Source organism: Anser anser (genome assembly GCF_964211835.1).
Source record: "Anser anser genome assembly, chromosome: 14".
NCBI lineage: Eukaryota > Metazoa > Chordata > Aves > Anseriformes > Anatidae > Anser > Anser anser.
This window is the reverse complement of record NC_139735.1, coordinates 3,904,936-3,930,955: the sequence shown is the minus strand read 5'-3', so window position 1 is coordinate 3,930,955 and position 26,020 is coordinate 3,904,936. Positions and strand designations below refer to the sequence as shown.

Genomic DNA, 26,020 nt, shown 5'->3' with positions numbered 1-26,020 from the left:
TCCACATACACACTTGTACTATGACCACTGAAAAATGAGACTGCTGAAGTTGAAAACATTAATATCATTTATAGTAAAACTGTTCTGCCCGCCCATGTAGCTTTCTAGACTCTCTTGCTCAAGAGCGTTTTTACCTGTTCAAGAGCAGCGAGGGCAAAAAAGAAACCCTGCAACAGACTCCTGTACTGACAGGCTTCCAGAAGTGTAAGAGACATGAATTGTACCTCATTGTAGGCCCTCTGGAAGCTCATTCTGGAACAAAAAATACTGAAGGTTTACAGCTTTTTATTATGAAAACAAACTAGTATTAAGAAGCTTCATAAATTATTTGTAGAGTAAAAGTATTTCCTTCTTCGAAGCCATTTAAGGTCACAAAGCAGTAGGTTCAGGAATTTATGTACAGGAACAAAACATTTTCATGTGGAAACTACAGCTCTTCTAGGATTTTAAAACTTCTGAATGAGTTAATACATTTAAAACATTTACTTGCATTTGATGTAATTCCAACACCTAATTATTGAAAGGTTTCTAACTAATCATGGCATCTGCTGTGAACTGCTTCACCAGATCATCTATATTTACAACCAGTTTCTTCCAAGGGCTCACACATGCACGTTATGAGCCAAGATTGCAGCACAACAGTGCATCACCCTCAGATGAAGGCAGAAAAACATGCTTTAAAGAGTCACATTTTCATTCGTAGTGCTGCAAAAATTGCTCATACTGCTGTACCTCTAGAAGCAACAGGCAAACAACTTTCACAGGCAGATTTCTTAAATTTCCTCGGGAGGCAGAGGGTCTATTACACATCACCTTTTATTAAATAACTTTTCAACCAAGCTATAAGTGAACCTTGGCTGAAAAACATTACATTGAAAAACAAACAACAACAACAAACATTTACAGTCTCTATAGACTAAAAGCAATGCATTCCATGACGTGACATGAGGGGGCTTTGAATGGGCGAACACAGAAGGAAGTAATTGCTGCTCCAAAATTAAGACTTTAGGGCAGACGTTATTTGAACTTATAGAGTTCTTACTGATGAGTACAGCAAATAGAAGGAAACTAGTCGTGTGAACAAGTCCATTGTTTGAACCCCTTCTTAATACCTCATTATGCCATCTAAATACAAACAAATTTGGGTAACACCACAACGCACAAATGACTTTTCATTTGTGAAGAGGGGAAAAATAGACTATCGTTCCTCTACCATCACAAACACTAAGCAGCAGAAGTATGTTTTGGTTCCTCTTCTGAGATTTTCTTAGTCTACTGCTACTTATTCCAAACTACAAATTTCCTACCTGTAAGATCTGAACTTTAAATCCCATTCACCAAGTAGCCCATCACCCTATAGGAATAAAAAGCATAAAATACCTAACTACGTGATCCTCATCCTTTCCTACTGTCAACACTAAGCTTGCATTTCAAGTGTACAAATGCTATTCTTTGCTGCTTCATTTACTAGTTTGCAAATGAAGCTTCCTGCAGCACCCGATCCAATCAGAAGTGCTCCTGATTAGAAGCTGCTTTGAGACTCAGTTTCACAATATAAACAAACCACCCCTTATAACTAGCTACACAATTGGTAGGTCGTTAGAACTGCTTCAGACTTGCCAGTTAAAACTGTTTAGCAGTCAGCTCTGGTGCCTAACCTCACTGCCCCTTCAAACTTAGAAATGCTTCAGTACTTCGCCTCCACGGACACGTCAGAACAGTTTGTGCGTTCATACAGAAAGCTCCCAAACCCACTTTCAGTGTAATAAGTTTATTGTGCTATACTCAGCTATCAACATATTTTTAAAACTATCTAAAACTACAACTTCTATTCACTTGGATTCGCATCAATTTCACTTTGTTTTGGTAGGATCCTTTTCTCCTTATAAATGTCTTGAACAGGAGCCGTGCAGGATTGTGCTTGGTTTTGCGATCATTTTCCAAAGCCTACATCTCACACTGTGGCCTAGCATATGGTCCCATGCAATGGCATTCATTAGTCTTTTATTGTGGACAAATACAGAAGACACAGAGTTCCACAATTTTTCCATGCACATCAAAGTTAAAATGAATCCTAAGGTCACACTTGGGAAACAAACTTCAAGGGCCTACGAATTCCCTGCCATCGCCACAGCTTTGGAACAGAAAAGATTTTTCTTCAATTATCCAGTGCAGAAAAGCTATCAGGAAAAATGAAAAGTATCACCCATCATTTGGTTAACTCTTCTCCCCCCTCCCCTCAGGGGTAAGGAAAAGATGAAAGAAGATTTTAGGAAGGATACCAACACGGAACTTGTGGTATTTCCATCAGAACTGGGCTTGCATATCTAAAAAGACATCTAATTGAGTGAAACATAATTGCTTTTATACTAGCTCTAGATTTCTTTGCTTCAAACATGCCTTGTAAGGCAATATTTTTTAATTAATAATACATGTAAACAAGAACAGAAAAGAATTGTCTGGTATCTTCAAAAATTTTATTAACTGTGACTGCTCTCCCAACAAAAACTGTATTAACAACTTCAGACGTGGCTTTCTCACACAATACTACTTCTTTTCATTTCCACATCTGTACATCATCTAACACAGCTTTAAAAAAACCTGAAGCATATAACTCTGTCAGCTGAGAAGTATTTAACTAGCGCTGGTATAGAAACAACAAAAACTGTGAGGCCAAGCACAAGATGCAAGTAATGAATGGGACATGGAAGAACTGGTACCACAGAAGCCGTATAGCTCAGACCACAAAGGTGATGCCCGTTTGCCTCTTTTTTCTTAGTCTTCTCAAAATTCACTGCAAGAAAATAAAACAAGTGATAAAGATCTGTATCTCCAACGAGGTACAGCCAGAAAGAGTTCACTAGAACTCCACTGCATTTCAAAATGGCAACTGATGCCAAGAAAACCTCAGGAAGAAGTGTGACCAAAGAACAGAAAGTTGTGAACGTGTTTTGCATCATGGTACAACTCAAGTTTAAGTGTGATACCGTGGAAAAGAGACGGAGGGGAAAAAACAAAACCTTCCCAGGCCTGAAAAATGTATCTATTTCTTAAGGCATCCACTTAGAACACAAAAATCCTGTGCTCACATGGCTCTGGTTTCCACAACTGCTCTAATTATTCAGCTTTGTAGAAGTCTCAAAACCTGCAAATTCCACCTTAGAACCCAAATCTCTCTTTTAAGTATTTTACCAGAACTGTGCATTTTCTCACACTCTTATTTCACCTAACTGGCATTTTCCAACAGAAGCATTACGCTGAAAAATGCCATCATCAACTGTAGTCAGCACTTCTGAAAGTCAGCCCTAAAACTGCCTCATGTTTTTAAGGTTATTCAGGATCTACTCCAACCACAGCAGATAACTACAAGTTAGCAGCTGTTTCTTGATTAAAATCACATACAAGGCCATCACTAAATTTCACTTAACATGACAGCAAAAGCTTATTCTTCCACTGGCAGGTTGGTGGACATAGCCAAGCAAATGGGTATTTGAAATGGACTCAATACTCCACCTGAAAAAAAAAAAGGAAAAAAGAAGACATACTTATACTTTCCACAAGCCCTGAAATACATTAAGAAATTAAAAAACCTGACAAAACCTTACAAAAATGTAGCTGCTCACACAGAAAGCCTTCATTAAAGAATAAAATCCTAAATACTGCCACTAAAAACGTGATTTGGCAACAAAAAATGTAACTTGAAAGCAGGGACTGCAGACTTTCGTAAAGCTTTAAAAGAGGGGAAGAAGAAATAAAGATGTATACGTGTGTGTATTCGCTTCCACTCCAACTGAATTGCATTAAGACTGTGACAAGTTTACAATGCCTACAGGATTTGGAGGGAACACTGACAATAGTAATTCAGCAAGCCTTTTTTCCCCCTTGCACAGAAAGAATGAATGGCGAAGTATTCTAAATTTGTCAGTTTGTGACATGCACTGACCCAGAATTCAGAGACACTACCTCATAGCTGGTGGATCAGTAGCAGCGTCCTGACAAAGATCCTCTGTCAAGGATGACAGTCCTGGCGGGCGCAACCTTGGTGGTAGGTCAGGAGGGATACGGACTTGGCAGGCAGCGTCCCGCACCTTGCCAACCCACCCTGGTCAAGCGGGCTAAAGCGCCGGCCAAACTTTGCGACGTGGTCACAGGAGCACCGCTGAGAAGGCTTCCAGAGAGCAGTGCAGGAACTTGCACCGAGACTAATGATAACTGCGAAAGTTTTGAATTACTGTTCAACTTGCTTTTAATGAGTTGTTTATCAATGTTAGCCACGAAACATCTGAAGTGTTCTCAGCTAACACAAATACCTTTTAGTTCTGAGCATGAACTGCTCTCCTTACTTGAACGGACTAAACCTGTTGCTATAAAAAATGATCTAGGGATCTTTTAAGGAATATTAGCACGTTTAAAATAATTTTAACAAAGCTATCACAGACATTAGAAGAAACCTGCATTTTAAACAACAAGGAGCATTTAACTTGCAGCAAAGTAAGGAATACGGACTTGCAAAGAATTGCCCCAGCAGTATGTCTGCAGGTATATAATTTAGCAAAGGGCAACAAAGGAGTTTTTAGAGTTTTCTTTAGAGAACCATAAAGAGAATATAATAGAACATCTTCCTGAAATTAAAAGCGTCCTCTGGAAGATTAAAGACCACAATATAATTTGCAAAGGCCGTTTGACCAAATACAGAAATACAACATTTAACAGAGCATTAGCACTCTATCTTAAGAGATGGAATTTCTTCCATCTCAGATACCATTCTGTCATCCTGAAAACTCTGCAAAGGAGATCACCTGCTCAAGCTGCGAGATGAATCTTGTTACAAAGTCAGATTCTTCAAGTACGGGGTCCACAGCTACCATTCCTTCAGGTTGCACCGCAGGTTAATGCTCTAAACCTCAAAGGAAAAGCACCCACTACAGCTGTATACGCTGCACACCCTTTTGCTGTGATCTTCCGTCATCAAGAGGAGAAATACAAGGGAAGCCTCTCATCCTCTTCTTTTATTTCTCATCCCTACCCCAACTGCCCACCCTCCTGGGCTTTCACTAGGAAAGCTTTCTTTAGGAAAAAAAGAAAATTCCCCCCTCAAGTGTATTTTCTCCACTTTTGAAAAGGAAAGAAAGGTTTAACAATGGCAGATACCCCAGCAAGCACAAGGTTTGCTGTGGTTTTCTTTTCCAAAATAAGTGCCATTAAACACTTACTGTCAATTTCAAGGCCAAATGAACAAAATTTTATATCAGATGTTAGACTAAACCACTATCAAACAGTAGGGATTAAGACATTAAATTCAGCAACACCCTACACAGACATAGCACTCAGAAATTACAACATACTAATTATGAAACATCTTCAATTAAGTTATTTGCTTCATCTATTAACTTCCACTACCACCAGCTGCCAATTTCATAAAGCATTACAGCTTTTGAAGAGCACGGGCACGTGACTGAGAAATGTATGTACCATTTTTTTTCCCTTCTCTTCACTGGGATTCTCTCAGAATATCAGGAATCAGAATATCGGGAAGATAATCCGTGCAGAACTCCCATAATCGGGATGTGCACTGCACAACACCTGCTTCACTTCTCAGGATTTTAAAGCCACACATGACAGATAAATTACCTGAAATTAATGAAGGAATGAAAACCAGCAAGAGATTTCATCTAAAGCCATCACACACTGACAATCTAATTTCCCATGACAAGACAAAACTCACAGGCTAATGCAAACTTTGACAGTTATTCCTCAGAGGCTGCGTTAAAGCAGGGAGCCCACGTCATTCACTGAATAAATCCTGTAAACCCATAGATTCCACCACGAGCTTCAAGGCCTCTTACTGAACCTTTGGGAAATCAGTTCTTCATTTTCCTAAGAAATACCTTCATTTAATTTGCTTTAAGTCACATCAAAAACTACACTACTGGAAGAGAACGCCGATCACTTGATCCCCGGTCTTGTGCTTTAACCGCAAGACCATATTTCCTCTATTAAGTTTACAACCCACAGAAAACAAAAATTGCCCCTCTGAATCAATTCCGCGGCCCATCTGTTGTCAAGCAGCTGTCAATGCCGGGGGAAGGCTGGCGAGGCCGAGGCGGATGAAGGAGCCCGAGCGAGAAGGCGCCGCTTCACCAGCGCGCCCGGGACACGGGCAGTTATCCCTCTCCTCTTTCACTTGCTCAGGCCTTTGACAATCTAAGAGCGGAGTTCCTCAGCTTAAAAAAGGGGGAGAAAAAGCAAACCTTTTGTGAGTACTGAGGCAGCTCCGTGCACAGCACGAAGCATGGGTTTGTGGGGTTAGTGGGGCTGCTCCTCCAGCCCCCCCACACCCCCCAGCGGCCCTGTGAGGAGGGTCCCGGCCTCAACCAAAGGGTCAGAAACTTCCCGGGGGGGGGGGGGGCACAAACTTTCCGACAGGGGCAAAACCTCTCAGCGAGGGGCACAAAGTTTCCAAAAGGGGGAAAAAACTTCCCCAAAGGGAGCAGAAAGTTCGGTCCCGCGGCTCTCCCCACCCCCCAACTCCCCCCCCTCGCCTCACACCCCCCTCCCGAAGCAGATAGCGCCTCCCCAGGCTCCCGGGCCGCCCTCACCCACCCGGCACGGAGCGCGGGCGGCCTCCCGGCCGCGGCGGGCGTCCCCCTGAGGGCCGGCGGCGGCGGCGGCTGGGCCTGGGCCTGGGCCGCCCGCTCCCACCACGACGCGAGGGGACGGCGGCGGGGCCGGCGGGGCCAGCGCCGGGACCCGGATGTGCGCGGAGGGGCGGGGGGAGCCCCGCGGGGAGGGGAAGGGGGGGGGGAGAAGGGGGCGGGAGTGCGCGGGCTGGCGGTGGCCGCGCGTGCGCGCTGCCGGGAGGAAGCGGCGGGAAGGGGCAGGGGCGGGAGCGCTGAGGGGAGAGCGGCGGAAGGGCCCTCGGAGGGAGTCGGGGCCCGGGGAAGTGGCTAAAAAAATGAAAAATAAATGAAGCAGAACCCAAAATTTAAAAAAAAATAATAAGAAGAAAAGAGATGGCCGTGTTGTCTCGTCTCAAATGTGGCTTGCCACAAGATGGAGCATAAAAAGCTCTGCTCGAGCTCCATGTTGGCCCGCGCACACCTCACCGCGCTGGGACCTGACCATGGCCTCCGCTGGCCACGGCCTCGCCGTGCCCGGTCTGCTCGGCCCCAGCTGTGGGACATCTGCCGGCCCTACCTGCCCCCTGCTGCCAGCCCACCATTTGGCATAGGCCTGACCTGGTCATTTGGGGGACATTTTCTGGCACTGGGTTTTATGCGCAGTCCTGAGGTCCTTCAGGCAGCTAGATCTCACAGTCACCAAAAAAATTATTAAAGTTTCAGGAAAATGTTAGCAGTATTAGAATCATAGAATCGTTAAGGCTGGAAAAGACCTTCAAGGACATCTGGTCCAACCTTCACCCGACTACCAATGCCACCAACCTTTCCTCAAACACCTCCGGGGACAGTGATATTAGGAAAATTCCACAACGGGCCATATGCATGAGAATCTTCATGCTGGGTGTAACACCCGAGTAGGACAAACACCTACTTTTCTCACAACCATCCTCACTACGTGACATGGAAATAAAAGGAAATGGCCACCGCTTCCTCACAGCCACTTGTTGGAAGGCAGAGAAACTCATTTCAGAGAGGTGCCTGGCCAACGCCACCTCCAAGAAGCCACAACAATGCCTGACCTTGATCAAGAAGACTGCAGCCTAATTGTTCATTTCTTGTCATTATTAACTATGTAAATCAGTGAATACGAGGGTAAATTAATGAAGAATCAAGTTCAGCACCATGACTTGAAGTTACAACATTTCCATGTTTGAAATTCCCCTCAACAGGCAACAGATATTGGAAACTCCAAAAGCCAATGTTTCAGCCGTATCTAAAGAACACGCATACTTCCATTAAAATCTACAATAAAAAGGAGTTGTTAATGTCTCTCATCATGAGGAAGGACTGGCAAAGTCTTGTTTCCCTCGTGAGAGATGAGATACTTGAGAGGCCTCCATGAAGGCCTAACCAAGCCTAGTGCTGCTGTCCCAGCTCCTGAGCGGGTGGCACTGCTCACCACAAAGCACTGGTGAGGCCCAAACTGATGGCACAGAGAAACGTGGCTTCATATTCTTGATGAAAATATCCACAATGAGGGGAAAGTATTTCACGCTTCAGTCCACAAAATGATTTTAAGAGGAAACTTTTTCTACAGGAAGACTACTTCAGAACCCAAAGGTGCCTGAGGCCTGCCTGAGGCCTACCTGAGGCCTTTTCAGACACGCTGCTGAACTTAGCCGAATGGTTGCCTGATCCACTACAGAAATTCCTAGAGAAAAGTTACTTCCCCTGGCAAAAATAGCATATGGGAAGGATATACTAGGCAAAACCATCCTTTGCATACAGATCTGTTGCAGGATGTGTAACTACACCATTTCTGAGCCATTAAAAACCTGGTGTAGCCACAGCTTACGGCATGCCAACTGAATCTTGGTATTAAAATTCTTCCTTCAAAAAAAAAACCAAAAAAAAATAGAAACAGGGACATGTAAAAGAATTATATATATACACACTATATTGTATATAATTAAACCACTTATTTATTTGTGTAAATTAACTCTGGTTAAAAAAAAATTAAGTAAAATAAAATTAAAAAAAAAAAAACAAGGTACAGTTTGTAGCAATGGGGAAAATACCCAATGAGACAAACTGTCCTTGCTGCGTGACATGGAAATGCCACCGTTTCCTCACAGCCACTTGTTGGAAGGCAGAGAAACTCATTTCAGAGAGGTGCCTGGCCAACGCCACCTCCAAGAAGCCACAACAATGCCTGACCTTGATCAAGAAGACTGCAGCCTAATTGTTCATTTCTTGTCATTATTAACTATGTAAATCAGTGAATACGAGGGTAAATTAATGAAGAATCAAGTTCAGCACCATGACTTGAAGTTACAACATTTCCATGTTTGAAATTCCCCTCAACAGGCAACAGATATTGGAAAATCCAAAAGCCAATATTTCAGCCATATCTAAAGAACACTCATACTTCCATTAAAATCTACAATAAAAAGGAGTTGTTAATGTCTCTCATCATGAGGAAGGACTGGCAAAGTCTTGTTTCCCTCGTGAGAGATGAGATACTTGAGAGGCCTCCATGAAGGCCTAACCAAGCCTAGTGCTGCTGTCCCGGCTCCTGAGCGGGTGGCACTGCTCACCACAAAGCACTGGTGAGGCCCAAACTGATGGCACAGAGAAACGTGGCTTCATATTCTTGATGAAAATATCCACAATGAGGGGAAAGTATTTCACGCTTCAGTCCACAAAATGATTTTAAGAGGAAACTTTTTCTACAGGAAGACTACTTCAGAACCCAAAGGTGCCTAAGGCCTACCTGAGGCCTTTTCAGACACGCTGCTGAACTTAGCCGAATGGTTGCCTGATCCACTACAGAAATTCCTAGAGAAAAGTTACTTCCCCTGGCAAAAATAGCATATGGGAAGGATATACTAGGCAAAACCATCCTTTGCATACAAATCTGTTGCAGGATGTGTAACTACACCATTTCTGAGCCATTAAAAACCTGGTGTAGCCACAGCTTACGGCATGCCAACTGAATCTTGGTATTAAAATTCTTCCTTCAAAAAAAAAACAAAAAAAAACTAGAAAAAGGGAAATGTAAAAGAATTATATATATACACTATATTGTATATAATTAAACCACTTATTTATTCGTGTAAATTAACTCTGGTTAAAAAAAATATTAAGGAAAATTAAAAAAAATAATAAAAAAAAACAAGGTAAAGTTTGTAGCAATGGGGAAAATATCCAATGAGACAAACTGTCCTTGCTGCGTGACATGGAAATGCCACCGTTTCCTCACAGCCACTTGTTGGAAGGCAGAGAAACTCATTTCAGAGAGGTGCCTGGCCAACGCCACCTCCAAGAAGCCACAACAATGCCTGACCTTGATCAAGAAGACTGCAGCCTAATTGTTCATTTCTTGTCATTATTAACTATGTAAATCAGTGAATACGAGGGTAAATTAATGAAGAATCAAGTTCAGCACCATGACTTGAAGTTACAACATTTCCATGTTTGAAATTCCCCTCAACAGGCCACGGACATTAGGAACTCCAAAAGCCAGTATTTCAGCCATATCTGAAGAACACGCATACTTCCATTAAAATCTACAATAAAAATGAGTTGTTAATGTCTCTCATCGTAAGGAAGGACTGGCAAAGTCTTGTTTCCCTCGTGAGAGATGAGATACTTGAGAGGCCTCCATGAAGGCCTAACCAAGCCTAGTGCTGCTGTCCCGGCTCCTGAGCGGGTGGCACTGCTCACCACAAAGCACTGGTGAGGCCCAAACTGATGGCACAGAGAAACGTGGCTTCATATTCTTGATGAAAACATCCACAATGAGGGGAAAGTATTTCACACCTCAGTCCACAAAATGATTTTAAGAGGAAACTTTATCTACAGGAAGACTACTTCAGAACCCAAAGGTGCCTCAGGCCTGCCTGAGGCCTACCTGAGGCCTTTTCAGACGTGTTGCTGAACTTAGCCGAATGGTTGCCTGATCCACTACAGAAATTCCTAGAAAAAAGTTACTTCCCCTGGCAAAAATAGCATATGGGAAGGATATACTAGGCAAAACCCTCCTTTGCATACAGATCTGCTGCAGGATGTGTAACTACACCATTTCTGAGCCATTAAAAACCTGGTGTAGCCACAGCTTACGGCATGCCAACTGAATCTTGGTATTAAAATTCTTCCTTCAAAAAAAAAACCAAAAAAAAATAGAAACAGGGACATGTAAAAGAATTATATATATACACACTATATTGTATATAATTAAACCACTTATTTATTTGTGTAAATTAACTCTGGTTAAAAAAAAATTAAGTAAAATAAAATTAAAAAAAAAAAAAACCAAGGTACAGTTTGTAGCAATGGGGAAAATACCCAATGAGACAAACTGTCCTTGCTGCGTGACATGGAAATGCCACCGTTTCCTCACAGCCACTTGTTGGAAGGCAGAGAAACTCATTTCAGAGAGGTGCCTGGCCAACGCCACCTCCAAGAAGCCACAACAATGCCTGACCTTGATCAAGAAGACTGCAGCCTAATTGTTCATTTCTTGTCATTATTAACTATGTAAATCAGTGAATACGAGGGTAAATTAATGAAGAATCAAGTTCAGCACCATGACTTGAAGTTACAACATTTCCATGTTTGAAATTCCCCTCAACAGGCAACAGATATTGGAAACTCCAAAAGCCAATATTTCAGCCGTATCTAAAGAACACGCATACTTCCATTAAAATCTACAATAAAAAGGAGTTGTTAATGTCTCTCATCATGAGGAAGGACTGGCAAAGTCTTGTTTCCCTCGTGAGAGATGAGATACTTGAGAGGCCTCCATGAAGGCCTAACCAAGCCTAGTGCTGCTGTCCCAGCTCCTGAGCGGGTGGCACTGCTCACCACAAAGCACTGGTGAGGCCCAAACTGATGGCACAGAGAAACGTGGCTTCATATTCTTGATGAAAACATCCACAATGAGGGGAAAGTATTTCACACCTCAGTCCACAAAATGATTTTAAGAGGAAACTTTTTCTACAGGAAGACTACTTCAGAACCCAAAGGTGCCTGAGGCCTGCCTGAGGCCTACCTGAGGCCTTTTCAGACATGCTGGTGAACTTAGCTGAATCGTTGCCTGATCCACTACAGAAATTCCTAGAGAAAAGTTACTTCCCCTGGCAAAAATAGCATATGGGAAGGATACACTAGGCAAAACCATTCTTTGTATACAAATCCTTATTTCTGTTGCAGGATATGTAACTACACCATTTCTGAGCCATTAAAAACCTGGCTTCTGTTATGCCTACTGAATCTTGCTATTAAAATTCTTCCTTCAAAAAAAATTACTATAAACAGGCAAATGTAAAGGAATTTTATATACATATATATATATATGTATATACATACATTATATTTTATATAATTAACCCAGAAAGTAAGGACATGAAACCCCTTCTTTGTGTAAATTAACTCCAGAGAAAAAATAAATAAATAAATAAATAAAAAGTGAGGTAAAATTTGTAGAAATGGGGAAAATAGCCAGTGAGCCAAACTGGTTTCAATTTTAAATATGTTTGAGCTTTGAATTTTTTTTTTTTTCTGGCTGAAAACCATGTGGCTTTTGATGTAAACAGAAGTTTTTAGCACCAGTGTACTCTGATCAGATCTATACAGAGGTCAATTAATAGACCAACAGGAAGGATATCCCTACTAAAGTTCATGACAAACAGTGAAGGTGCATGGGTTTGGTATAATTCAGTCAAAGAGCAGAGCTAACCGCCCTAACCGCCTTTGGGGACTTCTATGTATCTCTGCACCAGCAATTGTTCTACTTTGGCCAGGCAGTCCAAAATATGGAACCAAAAAAAAAAAAAAAAAAAAAGGCTGTTGGTCTTTTTCCAAATCTTTTGTGTAACTTAATTAATAAACCAAGTAACAAACAACAAATTGGCAGCAGCATTTGAGGTGCTGTTCATGTGCCAGCCATCATGTCTCTACAAAACAAAATGTTCTCTTATTAAGAAGTTACAAAACAGTTGCATGTTGTCAAGTGAAGCTACGAGACAGAGCTCTGATGTGCTTCCTCCTGCGGAGGTTTTAGAGTTTACGAGGAACACTGCAGGTGTGCATGCAAGCTTATGGGAAAACTCCAAGTTTTCCAAAACTCTAAGTTGTGCAAAGTTCCCAGTTTAAAAATACAGGCAAGTTAGGCATGTCTGCTCACAACACACTACTCCTTAGAAAGCAGTGATAATCTTAAGCACAATATACAGACTTTTGGAGTAGAGTAATAACAAATATAATCTACCAGCTGAAAAATAGTTTTCCTCTTTTTCATCATTCTGCCACAGACTAATTCTTTGTCTAATGTTAAATGGCAAATGACCAACTGCAAAAGACAAGTTACCTGCTTCTAGTCAATGGGACAGAGTAAAGGATATAGTAAATTACGTCTGCTATCTCATGATTCAAGTCTGTTTATGCTTAAGGTCACAATAAAATTAACACCACGTACACTTCTGTCGACTACATATGAAGCTGTATGTAGTCGACAGAAGTTGGTGTACTCTAGTAACATACAAAACTCAAAAAAAGGGTTACAGGAAGTAGACTTGAGGCATCCTGCACATGATTTCTGGAAATCATGTGACTACATGAATTTGGGAAATTCATGAATTTCATAACTCATGAATCCATCCGTCCTCTTTTAGCATTGGCAAATGTACATTTTTCAAAATACAGACATGTAACTCTGATAATCTAAGGAAAAACAACTAGCTAACTTTCTACTTAAACATTTTAATTATAATAGCGTGCTCAGATTCTGCAGAGACAACTGCACGCATTTATACATTTGCTCTAGCCTTGTAAAGTCAAGTAAAGTACAACTACCTGTTTCACATTCCTTTGCACACAGTCTAATACCAATGAAGACAGAAGACTGTCTTCTCATAAAACCTGAGCTGCTGTGCATGTTTATGTTGGACTAGCTATAACCTTACAGTCTGATCAAAGTGCAAAACAATCAACAGAAAAATTACCGCTGTTTTGTATCAGGCCTTGCATGGTTGAGAAGCAACTATGAAGTTCAACAAGTATCTTAAATTACATTATTTTGATTTTCTCGCTAGATTTTGAATACGATCTCTACATTTCTTAATGAGATTTTTTGTTTGGTTAGAAATGAATGGTGTGAAAATTAAATAGATTGTTTGAATTACAAGGAAATAGTTTTGGAAAAAAAAAAAAAGTAGCTTTATTATGAAACTTTGGCCTTCCTGTGACTTCTAAAATGACTGCATTGTTCAACTTAATTCCCTATCAACTTTCTAAATTGCTGGGGGAGGTTTTTATTAAAAAAAAAAAAAAAAAGGCAGCAAAATAATAGGATAAAAAGAACATATATATATATATATAAACAATTACCATGTCTCTACCCACATTAAACATTTGCAAGGCCACTTTAAAACTATGTCAAAAAAATCCTGCAGTGTGAAAGATGACTTGGATATTTAAACGAAATCCAGCTTCAAAACAAAATCAGGGGAAACAGATAGGATAGCTCCTGAAAGTTAGACTCTCACAGCTGTCTGCTGAGAAGAAATGGGGGAAGGGGGAAATACTGTGAATTTTTTTTTTTTTTTTTTTGGCAGTGGAGAGGGGAACATGCCATCCCTATTCGAAAATTTTCAGGGTGGGAAAGGCTAAGGAGGGGCTTACATACTATACATACCTTTACGTATATTTTTGAGGCAGAACAAGAGGGTTATGTCTGAGCAGAGTTCAGCCAGTGGAAAGGGAGGTGGCATTCACTCTGGCCGTTTGGTCCTCTTAAATAGCCCCGCAATTTACAGCACGCTGAGAACAAGCACAATAGATGGTACCTGGCTGCCTCACAACAAGAAAGCAACACAAATGTTGTATACATTACATCACACATGTAAGAAAGTTAAATCCAAATGAAAAAAACTGCTTAGTGTCTGGAGGAAATGTATTAAAAGTGTTTATCTGCAAGGCCTTTGGTGGTGTGGGCTACTGTGAACTTACACTCGCTGGCTCCCAGCCACTGAGTTCCCTGGTATTGTTACAGCCACGCTTCTGGAAATCTTACATTGCCCAACTCACACAGCACTGCAGAAAAGGATTACTCTTGTTTCCTGAAGCTATAGGTACAGGACCCCACATGAAATTGTAGGTCAGGGGAGGGAAAGACAAGCTAAAGGTATACTTCCAAGAAAAAAAGCTGCTGGCTTTTTTTTTTTTTTTTACTAGACTGAACGAATAAATGAGATCAAACAGCTGAGTGCTGCTACATCTATGAAGATGTTTGAACTAAAGACATTGTGTAAAGGTTTTATTAGTTTAAATCAGCATTGTCTTTTCACACTAGAGAAGAAAAATGTAACTATATTAGGGATGGTATATCTAGTTTAACAGATTTGAGAGTCAACTAAAGGTGCAAAACTGAACACGCAATCCAACCAATAAATGTCAAAAGAACAGACAAAAAAGTCAAAGTCCTAAGAACGGTGAGAGGACAATGCAGGAAGAGTAAACGCATAAGTAATGAATAGAAGAGAACACTGAGGCCTGTTGCAAAGTCCATATCAGAGTGTGAACCCTCGACCACTGAAACTTGTGCGTAGCATCTGGTCAGGGCAAAGTACTGCTAAGTTGGATCTGCTTCGCAGAACGGGAGGCGGAACCTTCCTGGAGGAATGGAAAAAAAAAATCCCAGCTGATTAACGTGAAGTAATACACTGCTTCACAGAGGAAACGATAAATAAAAGAATTTAAAATGGCATAGTTCCTTTGAATATTCCTCCACTGTTGCTAGCTTTCTAGACTACCTCCCAGCTTGCATTCACTATCACTGGCATTCTTCTAAATTGGTGATTTTCAACCATTTCCAGAACATGACCTCACATTGCAAGAACACTTTCTGGGGTCTGTCACCCACTGCTAAGCTCAGAGGGAAGGTAGCCCCCACCTCCTGAAAGCTGGCTGTAGCAACCGCATCAAAAACCTGTAGGCAGCAGGAAGATACTTCATACGTCACTGCGAGCTTTTTTCTTTTGTGTAAACTATGCTCAAAATTACTCACGAACAAAATTGTGTTGTTTTCTTCTTAAAGATTTACTCACTTCCCTAGCACCTGTTTAACATCCTGCACCGTTAGCCACCCTTGGAGCTTTCTGTGCACATTCTTCCAATTTATTGCCAGCATGGGCTCAGTTTTTCCCAGGGCTTTTCACTCCCAAGGCCAAGTGCTTCCTTGGGAACATGCTCCCTTTGAACGTGATTGGCATTTGGGTGGGACGCATTCTCTGTTTGGGACAGTGAGATCTAACACACAACCTCACATTCAATACAACCATCTGTTGACACAGTCGTGATCTGGAATTCCATTTCTTGTAGCAATAGTTGGGACCAACATCCACAATAACTCTGCACTGAAAAGTTGTATTTGTGGCTCCATGGCCAAAACCACAGGGAAGCTATTTTTAACACAGCAGAGCTCTAAATAGTGGAAGCGCTGAAAATTTAGCTCACATTATGGGCCAAATTCTTCTCCTGGTTACACCCACTCTATGGAGAAGCTTGGATACAATAAACAGAAACACTCTCAAAGAGAGATTAAAAAAAAAAAAAACTTACTTATGAGTAAAAACAGTATTTTAAACTTTAGTTGAAGAAAGGTACACATCCTACATCATTCCCTCTTAATAAAGGAAAGGAAAAAGGAACAATTTGAAATACAAATGATTGAAATTTGAAATACAATAATTGCACCTATTGTGTTAAAGATAATGCTTCCCACTACATGTGCCTGAACCTACCTATAGCTAAAATCTCTCCATTCATTATGCAGGCACTTTTGGCTTAGACCAGCGAAGAGGACACTGAGCTTTATCTGCATCTTGAGAGAAAACGCAGCCGATGACTCTAGTGTATGAGTAACAAATCAGGTTATAATAGCTAGACCTAAGCTTAATTACTCATAAGACAACTTTCTAACAGCACGTTATCACCCAAGGATTTCACAACACAAAGCAATTAGTGATGGCAATACAGACTACCAAAGCTTTCCCATGGCGGAGCTGACAGGACTTGACCTTCTCCTGGGTGCATTAGGTGTATTTCCACCGAAGTCCTCAAGTTACACCACACTGGGCCTTTACAACTCGTATTTAAATTTTGTGGCACACTTGGGAAACAAATTTTTTTTCAACCCTCATGACCAAATAGTTGGCTTTAATAATTTCCTTTACAGTATCAAGATCTGCATATACAAGCATAATAATACCTATCATAAAATAAAAGTGTTTTGGGGCAGTAGTATGGTGTAGTTTGGGACAGCACGTTGCAAATTATTTGCTTCTGTTCACAATAAAGCCATTTCCAAAGAAGTCTTATTTAAAAATAAATAAATAAATAAATAAATAAATAAAAAGAGGAAAGGGAACTGGATCATTTTCCGAAACAGAAATTAAAACTTGTGGGAGAAGCCAATAAGATGAGGAAATCTCTAGTTTCTCATAGTAATAGGCAAATGTTATTTTTCATTCAGGGTTTTATCGCTGATGGGATTTCGTCCACTCTTTAAGCACTGCCCTATGACATGTGTTTGGAAAGGAAATACAAGGAGGAAAATCAAAAGGCAAAGGATATATTTTCAATTTTGCTTACATTTTTTGCAAATCTGAAATGTTGGCATTACTGTTATTATCCCAACACCTTCATATTTCACATGGTAAAGGAAAAATTAGAAGGTCATAAACCTTTTGCTCCAACTGCTGAGATGGGCCCCATGTGAGGCACTGTCACTAAAATAGTTCACAACCTTAATTACAATTCACCACAGCTTGGGAATGACAGAATCACAGAATCATTTAGGTTGGAAGAGGCCTCCAACATCACCTAGTCCAACCTCTGACCTAACACTAACAAGTCCTCCGCTAAACCATACCACTAAGCTCTACATCTAAACGTCTTTTAAAGACCTCCAGGGATGGTGACTCCACCAGCTTCGTTGCCCTTCTCTGGACAAACTATAACTTTAACCATACTTTGACTCCAGGACAGTGTTCTTTTTGAGTAAAATGCTTGAGTGAGATGTGAACTCACAGAGCCTGAAGTTTATCACCCCACACCCGCCTTCCCTGTGAGTTCATTGAAACTCCAGCCAAAATTTAGAGAGCCTTCATACGCTAAACTGATCTTATGTACTCGTGACAATGTACAAAATAGTACAGAGAAAAAAAAAACAACAAACACTGAGCCAAGAAGCATCTCTTAGGGAAAATGTATTAACATTTAAGAAAGCTAACTGCTGCAATGTAACATCACGTAGAACCGTGTTCTTTAGCTTTTAGTGTCTCTTTGGCTTTCTGTCTGCTGGCTTCTTATCGTCTGTTCCCGACTCTTGGACAGGTAACCACTTCAGAGGATTGCAGCAGTACATAGGCCACGGCAGGAGCGTTAGCAGACATGACATTTAGGACTCTTGAGGCACTTTCAGATCATTTTTAGACTGTGAATGTAACTTCAGCTGCTACTAAGTAGATTTTATTTTGTACCAGATTTTAGCCTTTGGAATGTTATGTTTGGATTGAGCTGGAGAAATGGGAAAAAATGCGATAGTTTGCTTAACCAACTGAAATAAAACTCCTAAAACAAAGCTAAACCATTTTGTCCTTTAATGTTCATATTCCAGTCTGAGCATTGGCACGAAGTCCCTGCTCTTAGATCTGGAAGTCCCCATTAAGATTTGGGAGGGGGGTAGGCAAAAAACCTCGCTGCCTGTTCTGACTCCATTAGTGTAGCTAGCGAGAATTCCCGATCTCCGTACGCATTAAATAAGTATTTAACATTTCAGGATTTAATCGGAATCCCAAAAGTTAAACAATAGCCTCTGCTATCGGTGTCGCTATCTCAGGGGTTGTTTTCGCAGCCGTATATTTAGATCTTGGCCACATCGCACAGTTGCATTACGAATAGTACAACCCCCCCTTAAAAAAAAAAATCAGCAAAATCTGCAAACTTTTATAAAGTGACGCCATCTCAGCAAGTCTCCTTCCCTCTGCTCGAAACAAACCAAGCGAGAGGCAGGCTCGGGGAGGAGGGGAGAAAAAAAAAAAAAAAAAAAAAGACAACAACAACTGAGCATAGCTTTACCTTCAGGACATTACTGCCGCTCCATTTTCTGCCCCTTCCCTTTCGCTCCAGCTCCCTTGCAAGCGACGGCCAGCCCTCTGCCGTGCGCTCATCCTGGCGGCAGCGAGGAGAGGGGCGGCGCCGGGCAGGGGCTGAGCTGGGGCTGGTGCTGAGCTGGTGCTGAGCTGGGGCTGGGGAAGGGGCTGAGCTGGAGCTGGTGCTGAGCTGGGGCAGGGGCGTGGAGATGAGCGGCCGCAGGCTGCGTGCATGCAGGGCAGGGAATTCACATTCCCGCTTTAGAAACTTTCTGCGATAGCGGCGTGGCAAGGCTATTTTTGCTTCCTGCCTTCATCCTGGAGTAATGCTCCTCGGTCCGCTGCAATGCAGCCATCTTTTGTGCCGTGTCTCTCACGCAATCCGTATCAAAAGCACTTTGCCGGTGTAAATCGTGCCCGTGGCGAGGCTGGCTGATGGTTTTTGGTGAATAATTTATCCAGCACAGTCTTCTCTGTGTGCAAAACGGGAGCGATAGTCATCGCAGTGCGCTTTGCATTAGGTCGCTCTGCACAAAAAGCATGACATACACACAGTCTGGATGCATTAAATGTATATATAGTGTGTAATACATATGAATAGATCTATATGCATTTAATGCATTAGATTGTATGTGTATGCACAAGTGAATACACCCGCGCCTCAAATTGGGCCAGCTTAATTAGGATAATGGCCCTTTCCATGTAAAAAATACCATTATAAAGTATGAATGATCCTCATACCAGGCCTTCTAAATTTGCATTTTACCACTCAACATGTATACATAAAGATGGCAAAAATAGAATGAGAAATATTTTAAAATGTAAGTCTGCAAAAGATAGGTCACTCTGTGAACTTACAGACACAACAGAAGTCATGTTGACAGCAGAGCACGTGGAGGTTTCAAAGTTCAGTTAATAGGAACAGTCTGACAGCTGCACATCCTAGAAGAATCACGGAAAGCAGAAGATAAAATTCTTGTGATTAGGTGCTTGCAGACTCAACATATTTATTATTTATTTAATGAGATTATTATGATTATGCCTAATCATTAGCCATTGGTCTTCACGAAGATAACAGGGGTTGTGTCTAAATTATCAGCTCAGTCCTCTCAAACTGTTTCTCAAGAAACTTTGTGTCTACCTCCCACGGGTTTTGTTCCCTTGCAGAGCTCCGGTTATCTGCCAACACTGGAGCCAAGAGCAGACAGGAAAGTTCAGACACTCCCATAAGGCATTCACGGAGAAGGATGAGCGTGGCAAAAGAAAGCTAGACCTTGCAGATCACTGCTGGAGTTCTTTGAAGGATTCAGCCAGCATGTGAGGCAGATATTTCCTTGCATTCTACTTGGATTTCTAAAAAAACCTTGACAACATCTCCCACCTTTATCAGGGAAGAAAATCTACCAGGGGAAAGGAGATAATAATCTCCCAAGAAGGTATAACTACTGAAAGAAAACGAAGCTAATACCTGGTTACTGTTGACAGCAGAGGGAGGTGGAGTTTCACAGGCACAAGTGCACATATTGGTCCAGCTCAACCTATTCGTGAGCGAGCTTGGGAAGGGAGTAAGGCAATCTGTGGATAACAAAGTTGTTGGAAAAAAAATAAAAAAATTAAAAAAAATAAATAAATACAAGACACCAACCTCTGGCTCTAGAATTTCCCGGGTTGCTAAGTTCTTAGGTCCCTAAGTGCTGGGAGAGTATTCTGTGACATTACTGCCTGCCCTGTCCTTACAGTCTTCCTCTGGGCATCCTCTTGTTGCTTGTAGTGAGGGGCCCAAAACTGAACACAGCACTCGAGGTACGGCCTCACCAGAGCTGAGTACAGGGAGACGATCACCTCCCTGCTGCTGCTGGCTACACTATTCCTGATACAGGCCAGGATGGCATTGGCCTTCTTGGCCACCTGGGCACACTGCCAGCTCATGTTCAGCTGAGCACCGATCAGCACCCCCCGATCCTTTTCCTCTTCACAGTCTTATAGCCACTCTGCTCCAAGCCTGTAGCGCTGCATGGGGTTGTTGTGGCCAAAGTGCAGGACCCGGCACTGGGCCTTGTTAAACCTCATCTCATTCGCCTCAGCACAGCAGTCCAGCCTATAACATTATGTACAACAAAGAATATTATGTTTTCAAATGTGCCTCTGGTCCATCTCTCTTCCAGTGATACCAAAGCCATGTAATAAGAAATTTCCACTCAATGCTAGGGAACCTAACTTCATGCTCAACAGGAGCAAAACCTGGCTTTTTTTATGTTTTCTTTGAAGGCAAAATTGTGGCAAGGAAGAGAATCAAAAAGCTTTTAAAATCAGAGAAGAAATGAGGAACATTTAATGGAAAAGTCATATCCAAATATTTTGTTGTGACTGGGATTGCAGCTTGTGATGGGATTGCAGCTGAACTTTTCCATTTATCCATTTTCCTTCTTCCCTAAACTTGCAGTAAAAAAATATAAAAAATAAAAAAATCCAAACATCAATTTGGTACAGAGGTTCTCGGGTGTAAAAACACAGCAGCTGCAGTTGCACTGAAGTCACCCTGAATACCGGCCTTTTGGAGATTCGTAGAACAAATAGGTGTTATCGTTCTCTTTTACCAAGGACATGTTTCTGAGAAAGCCACACAATTCAACATGAAATAAGTTCTTTCCTGCCTTTCTGATACATACATAATCACACCCAGATTTTAATGTTTTCCTCTTGCAAATCTACTCTGCCAATTTATTGTATAAGCAACACCTTGATCTTCATTCTGTGATACAAATTTCCTAGAAAAGCTCTGAAATTAGTGCCAGTTTTTATTAATGGGATAGTTGGAACAGCAGAGAGAAAGCTACAAACCTCAATTTTAGCAAAATAGTTATTAGTGCTTACATTTAAGTGTGAAAATAATCTCTTTTTTATTCAGCAAAGTATTTATTTCTATGCTTTACTTTACTGCACACTTAAATTCAATTACCTTCATTTTAATCATGGGCTTAAGTGGTTTGCTCTCTCAAGATAATAAGACCATTGGCATTTCATTTAGCTCGCCGAGCTTGTTTTTAAGTAAATCTCGTACTCTCAAGCGCAAACTGACAAACATGCAAATAAGAGTTACCTTTTTTGCCTAAAGACAGAAAATGATAAACCCAGTAGTTTTGCAGTCCATGAGGGGAAACACCTAGGCATGGAATAGATTTTCATTTCCCTGATACTATCATATTAATTGTCTGCTAGTGAAATACTGCCTTGCAAGCTGAGGTTGTACCATCTTTGATCTGCTTCTGTACATTAGCAAGGGCAGACTTAACCATTATTTTCCATTAAAATGAAGAATGTTGTTTGCTGTTTGCTAGACAAAAGCAAATGTCTTTGAGACATTGTGGGCCATAGCTTCACTTGATATAAATTGGCACGTCTCTTTCATTCCAGTGGAATTACACTAATTTTACACCTCAGAGTACATCCCGGAGACTTTCCACGTCATGTATAAACTTGAATAGAGAGATTCTGTATCATGAGGTGAGATCATAATATTCAAGTGTTTCACAGACTTAAAACTATGAGGTCTGGGAATGCTTGACTGTAGCTAGTAAATACAATATGGTCTGGTAATTAAGTGGGACTGATTATTTATAAGAAGAATAAGCCAGTTTGTAGGCAGAGCCAAAAAGCAGTTTTCTTTGCCGTGGTACTCTTAATTAACACCTTTTCCCCACCGAAGCAGTAAAATGTAAAATTATGGTTTTATTAAGTCTTACGTTGCTCAAAAAAGACCTTTCAAACTTCATTAACATATGATCTGTTCACCAGCAAAGTGACCATTTTAAAAAGAAGTAAAAGAATAATTGCAAAATTTGAACATAAACCAACTTACACCACTGGCTAGAATATTCCTGACACAATTTGAGAACCGGCATAAAATAATGCCAATTTTCCACCATTCAATTTGAAAGGAAATAAATTATATTATGTTGTATCAGTTACTTCAATTAAGCTGAAATAAAAGATTTTCAGGATTTGCTAACACCTTTAGTGTTTATGGAATCAGACCGAAAGCAAATCCAGCAAAACTGAATTGTCTGCTTTCCATGCAGTCACTGCTACAAAAAGTGGTGTTAATGGAGGCTTCGTATAAAAAAAAAATAATAATAAATTGAATTTATGTAGCATACTTACATTTTTATCTTTCGAGCATTACTGCAATTATTTTCATATACAAGAAAAAATATTCTTAGCGGAAAAACAACAATGCTGAACGGCTATTAGGAAGACTTTAGGAAGGAGGCCTGATACTACCAAAACCAAAAGTTTAGACAAAAGCTTTAAGTCTTTCACGACCAATGTGGAGATCTGAGAAACTGCCTCAGCTCACGGTTACAATAGCTGAAGACAACCGTGGATAGGAGCGGGTGCCATGGGTGCCACACGCAGCCAGGAGCAGGCCCAGCAGGGCAGGCTGGGCCACGGGCGCCATCTTGTGCCGCGGGCGCCATCTTGTGCCGCGGGCGCCATCTTGTACCGCAGGCCCACAGGCCAGGCCAGCCAGGGGAAGTGGGGAGCCCGGCCTTCCTCTCCTGCAGCCCTCACTGTTGCAGGAAGCATGGAGGACTGGTAGTGAAAGGAGACTAGGAGCAGCTTGCGACAAGCACTCGGGGTTTTCCCTCAAATTACAAAATGTCTGTGCTGCTCCTGGTTGCTCAGAACTTACAGACAGTAATGTTGAATGAAATGGCTTTTCCAGGCCCTGCCCTTCACCTGACTGACAAATACCTTTTTCTGAGTTGAAGAAATACTGGTTTGGATTGGTGGAGGCCTGGCTTCTGGCTGACAGGTTCCTCAGCCTGCCTTTTTTCCTTTCCTCTTCCTGTTGCAGGCTTCACACTGAGAAGAGCATAAGGCCATGCATAGGCCTGAAACATATTATTTAGTCCTTTCTTCCAGAAGGAAAAAAAAAAAAAATGTCTGGGGGCAGAATGATTTCAGGATGTTCAAATTCCTAACATGGAAAACCCTGTGGTTAGGCAAAGATAATCCTGTTATTTCCACCAGTTTTACAACACTGTAAGCATCGCTTTCCACCGGGTGGTTATGAAGCTACATCAGGGCTAAGGGAGAACAAAGTGAAACCATCCCAGCCTCTGAGTACAGAAGGGCTTTTGGACCTCCATAAAAGTTCACTTCCTTGCTGTAAGCAGCAATAATTCAGGATAATTCTTCCTAGGTTCTTCACATTTAAACATCAAATAGGATGCATGGCCTCAGAAGTGTTTTCTATCTGCACTGCAAATCAGAGAAAAAGGCAGTAAAAGTTAATAGCTTCTTTGGAACAAATTGTCATTTACAGCCAGCTCACCATTGATGTGTACCCGAACAATCACCTTGAGTTCATCAAGTTCAGTGAATTCAGTGTTATTTAACTGTCATTCTTATATATTAAAGGGCAAGTATACATACATGTATATAATATTTTTTTTTGGCTGAAGTCTTGTTCGTTCTTTCTGAACAGGGCCTGATTAATGACAGCAGAATCCAGCCTCATATTAATGCACCATTCGGTGCCCCATTTTCACACACTGCAATACTACATCTGTGCCTGTTTCATGTTCTCAGTTAAACTGGAAGCAAAAAGAACAGATTGAAATGGTGCATTCCAAGTATCTTTCTCATAGCTTTGCTTGCAAGCTGAATGGACCTTTTTGTAACCAAAAGAACCAGAAGCAGCCTCCTTTCCCAACTGGAGGCCTTTTTAAAATCTGGCTTTTACATTTCTTTATGGCAGCAGAGAGAAAAAAACATAAGCCTGTACTGATGCTGTGTCTGCAGGTTGTCTTTCATAGCAAGGGGCACAATGTGTTTCCCTGGCTGATGCATGGTTGTGCGAGAATCATACATTTTTATCACTTTCGGTTATTGTTTCCTTCCCTCACCACAAATATTTCCCACAGTGCCACTGTTTTCTATTGGCCTCCTTACTCAGCCAAGCTAATAGTTAGGGGCACACTGGGCATTTTGTTATGCTTTTTTTTATGTTCTGGTAGGCATGAAAACACTCAGTAGGGATTCCATTATGTTTTAGCACTTGTGTTGAAGGGTGAAATAACTTCACAGCCTGTCAGAGTAGTGATGCATCATGAATAGTTCCTTCTTTATTCTACATTTCTACATATTTTTATTCAAACATTCTTAGCCATGTTTTGTAACAAGCTGCTTTCACTGTACTCGACTGTCTGGAGGAGGAGGATCTGTTTTAGTTTTCAAATGACCATGAAAGATTGGAAAGAAGTAACAAACAAGAACATCTCTGTATTAAGTTATCAAACTTATTCCATGGATCTGAAGCTGGAGAGCCAAATCTCAGCAAAAAAGTTTTTACCTCCATTCAGTGTTTTACTGCCCTTGTTTTCAGAAGTTTCTGTTGTTTTCTCCTGGGTATTGGTGTCTCAAACTTTTGACAATTTTGTCTCTTCCGTGATTTATTTGAAGACTGAATCTGTCAGAATTTACATAGGCAGAGCAAAGGGAGAACCAGGGTCAAAGCCCACAAAGTTTGTGTTCATTTGACCCTTTTCACAGATTGTTGCCTTCAGAGCCTTGTCAACAGCAACTGCTTTTCCAACACCACAAAATGTCAGATTTGCTTTTTTATTGTGTTGCTAGAACTCATCTCATTCCTACATTCAGCTGAATAACTGCACCAAGCCCCTGGTAATGCACATCTCTGATGAGTTCATTTTCATGAAACACCCAAACTATCTTTTTCAGTACCAAATGTGTGAAGGTCGTTTAGCTGCAGTGAGGAGTGCTGCTTGGAAGGGACTGTGACCAAGGTCAAGGATGTATAGCATCAGCATGGGAGAAGAGGAAAGGGCATTTCTCTACTCACATTGCTCCTCACAGTGCAATTCAAGCTAGAAGTCACTGAGTATTCCCAACTGTTCCTCAGCTTTTTAAGATAAGAACGTCAGTGAGGGAAGGATTTTCTGTACTCACAAGATAAATGCAAGGCAAAAAAACTGCAGTATGTTCTCAGTCTGGCAGCATCCTTCTGACTCACCACAGCTCTCCTTTGGGTTTACTTTTGGGATCTCTCTGGGGCTGTCCAAAGCCACCAAGCCAGACGGTAGATCAAACTGGGATGACATACCAACAGTAACACAGCCTCTGTTGTGTTCCCCTATGTGCTGACCCATGCTCATCGGCAAAATTTCTTGAGTAGGCCATGACAATATACGTTCCCTAGAGGACCACCTTTAAAAACAG

At 41.3% G+C, this 26,020-nt stretch overlaps 1 protein-coding gene across 2 annotated transcripts in view; it reads right to left on the bottom strand.

Annotated features, from left to right (window-relative positions):
* Positions 1-26,020, bottom strand: part of SMAD5 (SMAD family member 5) — a 75,407-nt gene that overhangs the window by 15,064 nt on the left and 34,323 nt on the right. The window contains exons 2-4 of one of the 2 annotated variants that reach the window (XM_083799154.1): positions 20,244-20,350; positions 19,634-19,717; positions 18,762-19,302 (exon numbers count right to left, since the gene is read on the bottom strand). The gene's annotated coding sequence lies outside the window, so the exon portion shown is untranslated. Of the gene's footprint in view, positions 1-6,603; positions 6,766-18,761; positions 19,303-19,633; positions 19,718-20,243; positions 20,351-26,020 lie in introns of those variants that run through there. The other variant, XM_083799155.1, reaches the window with a different exon arrangement.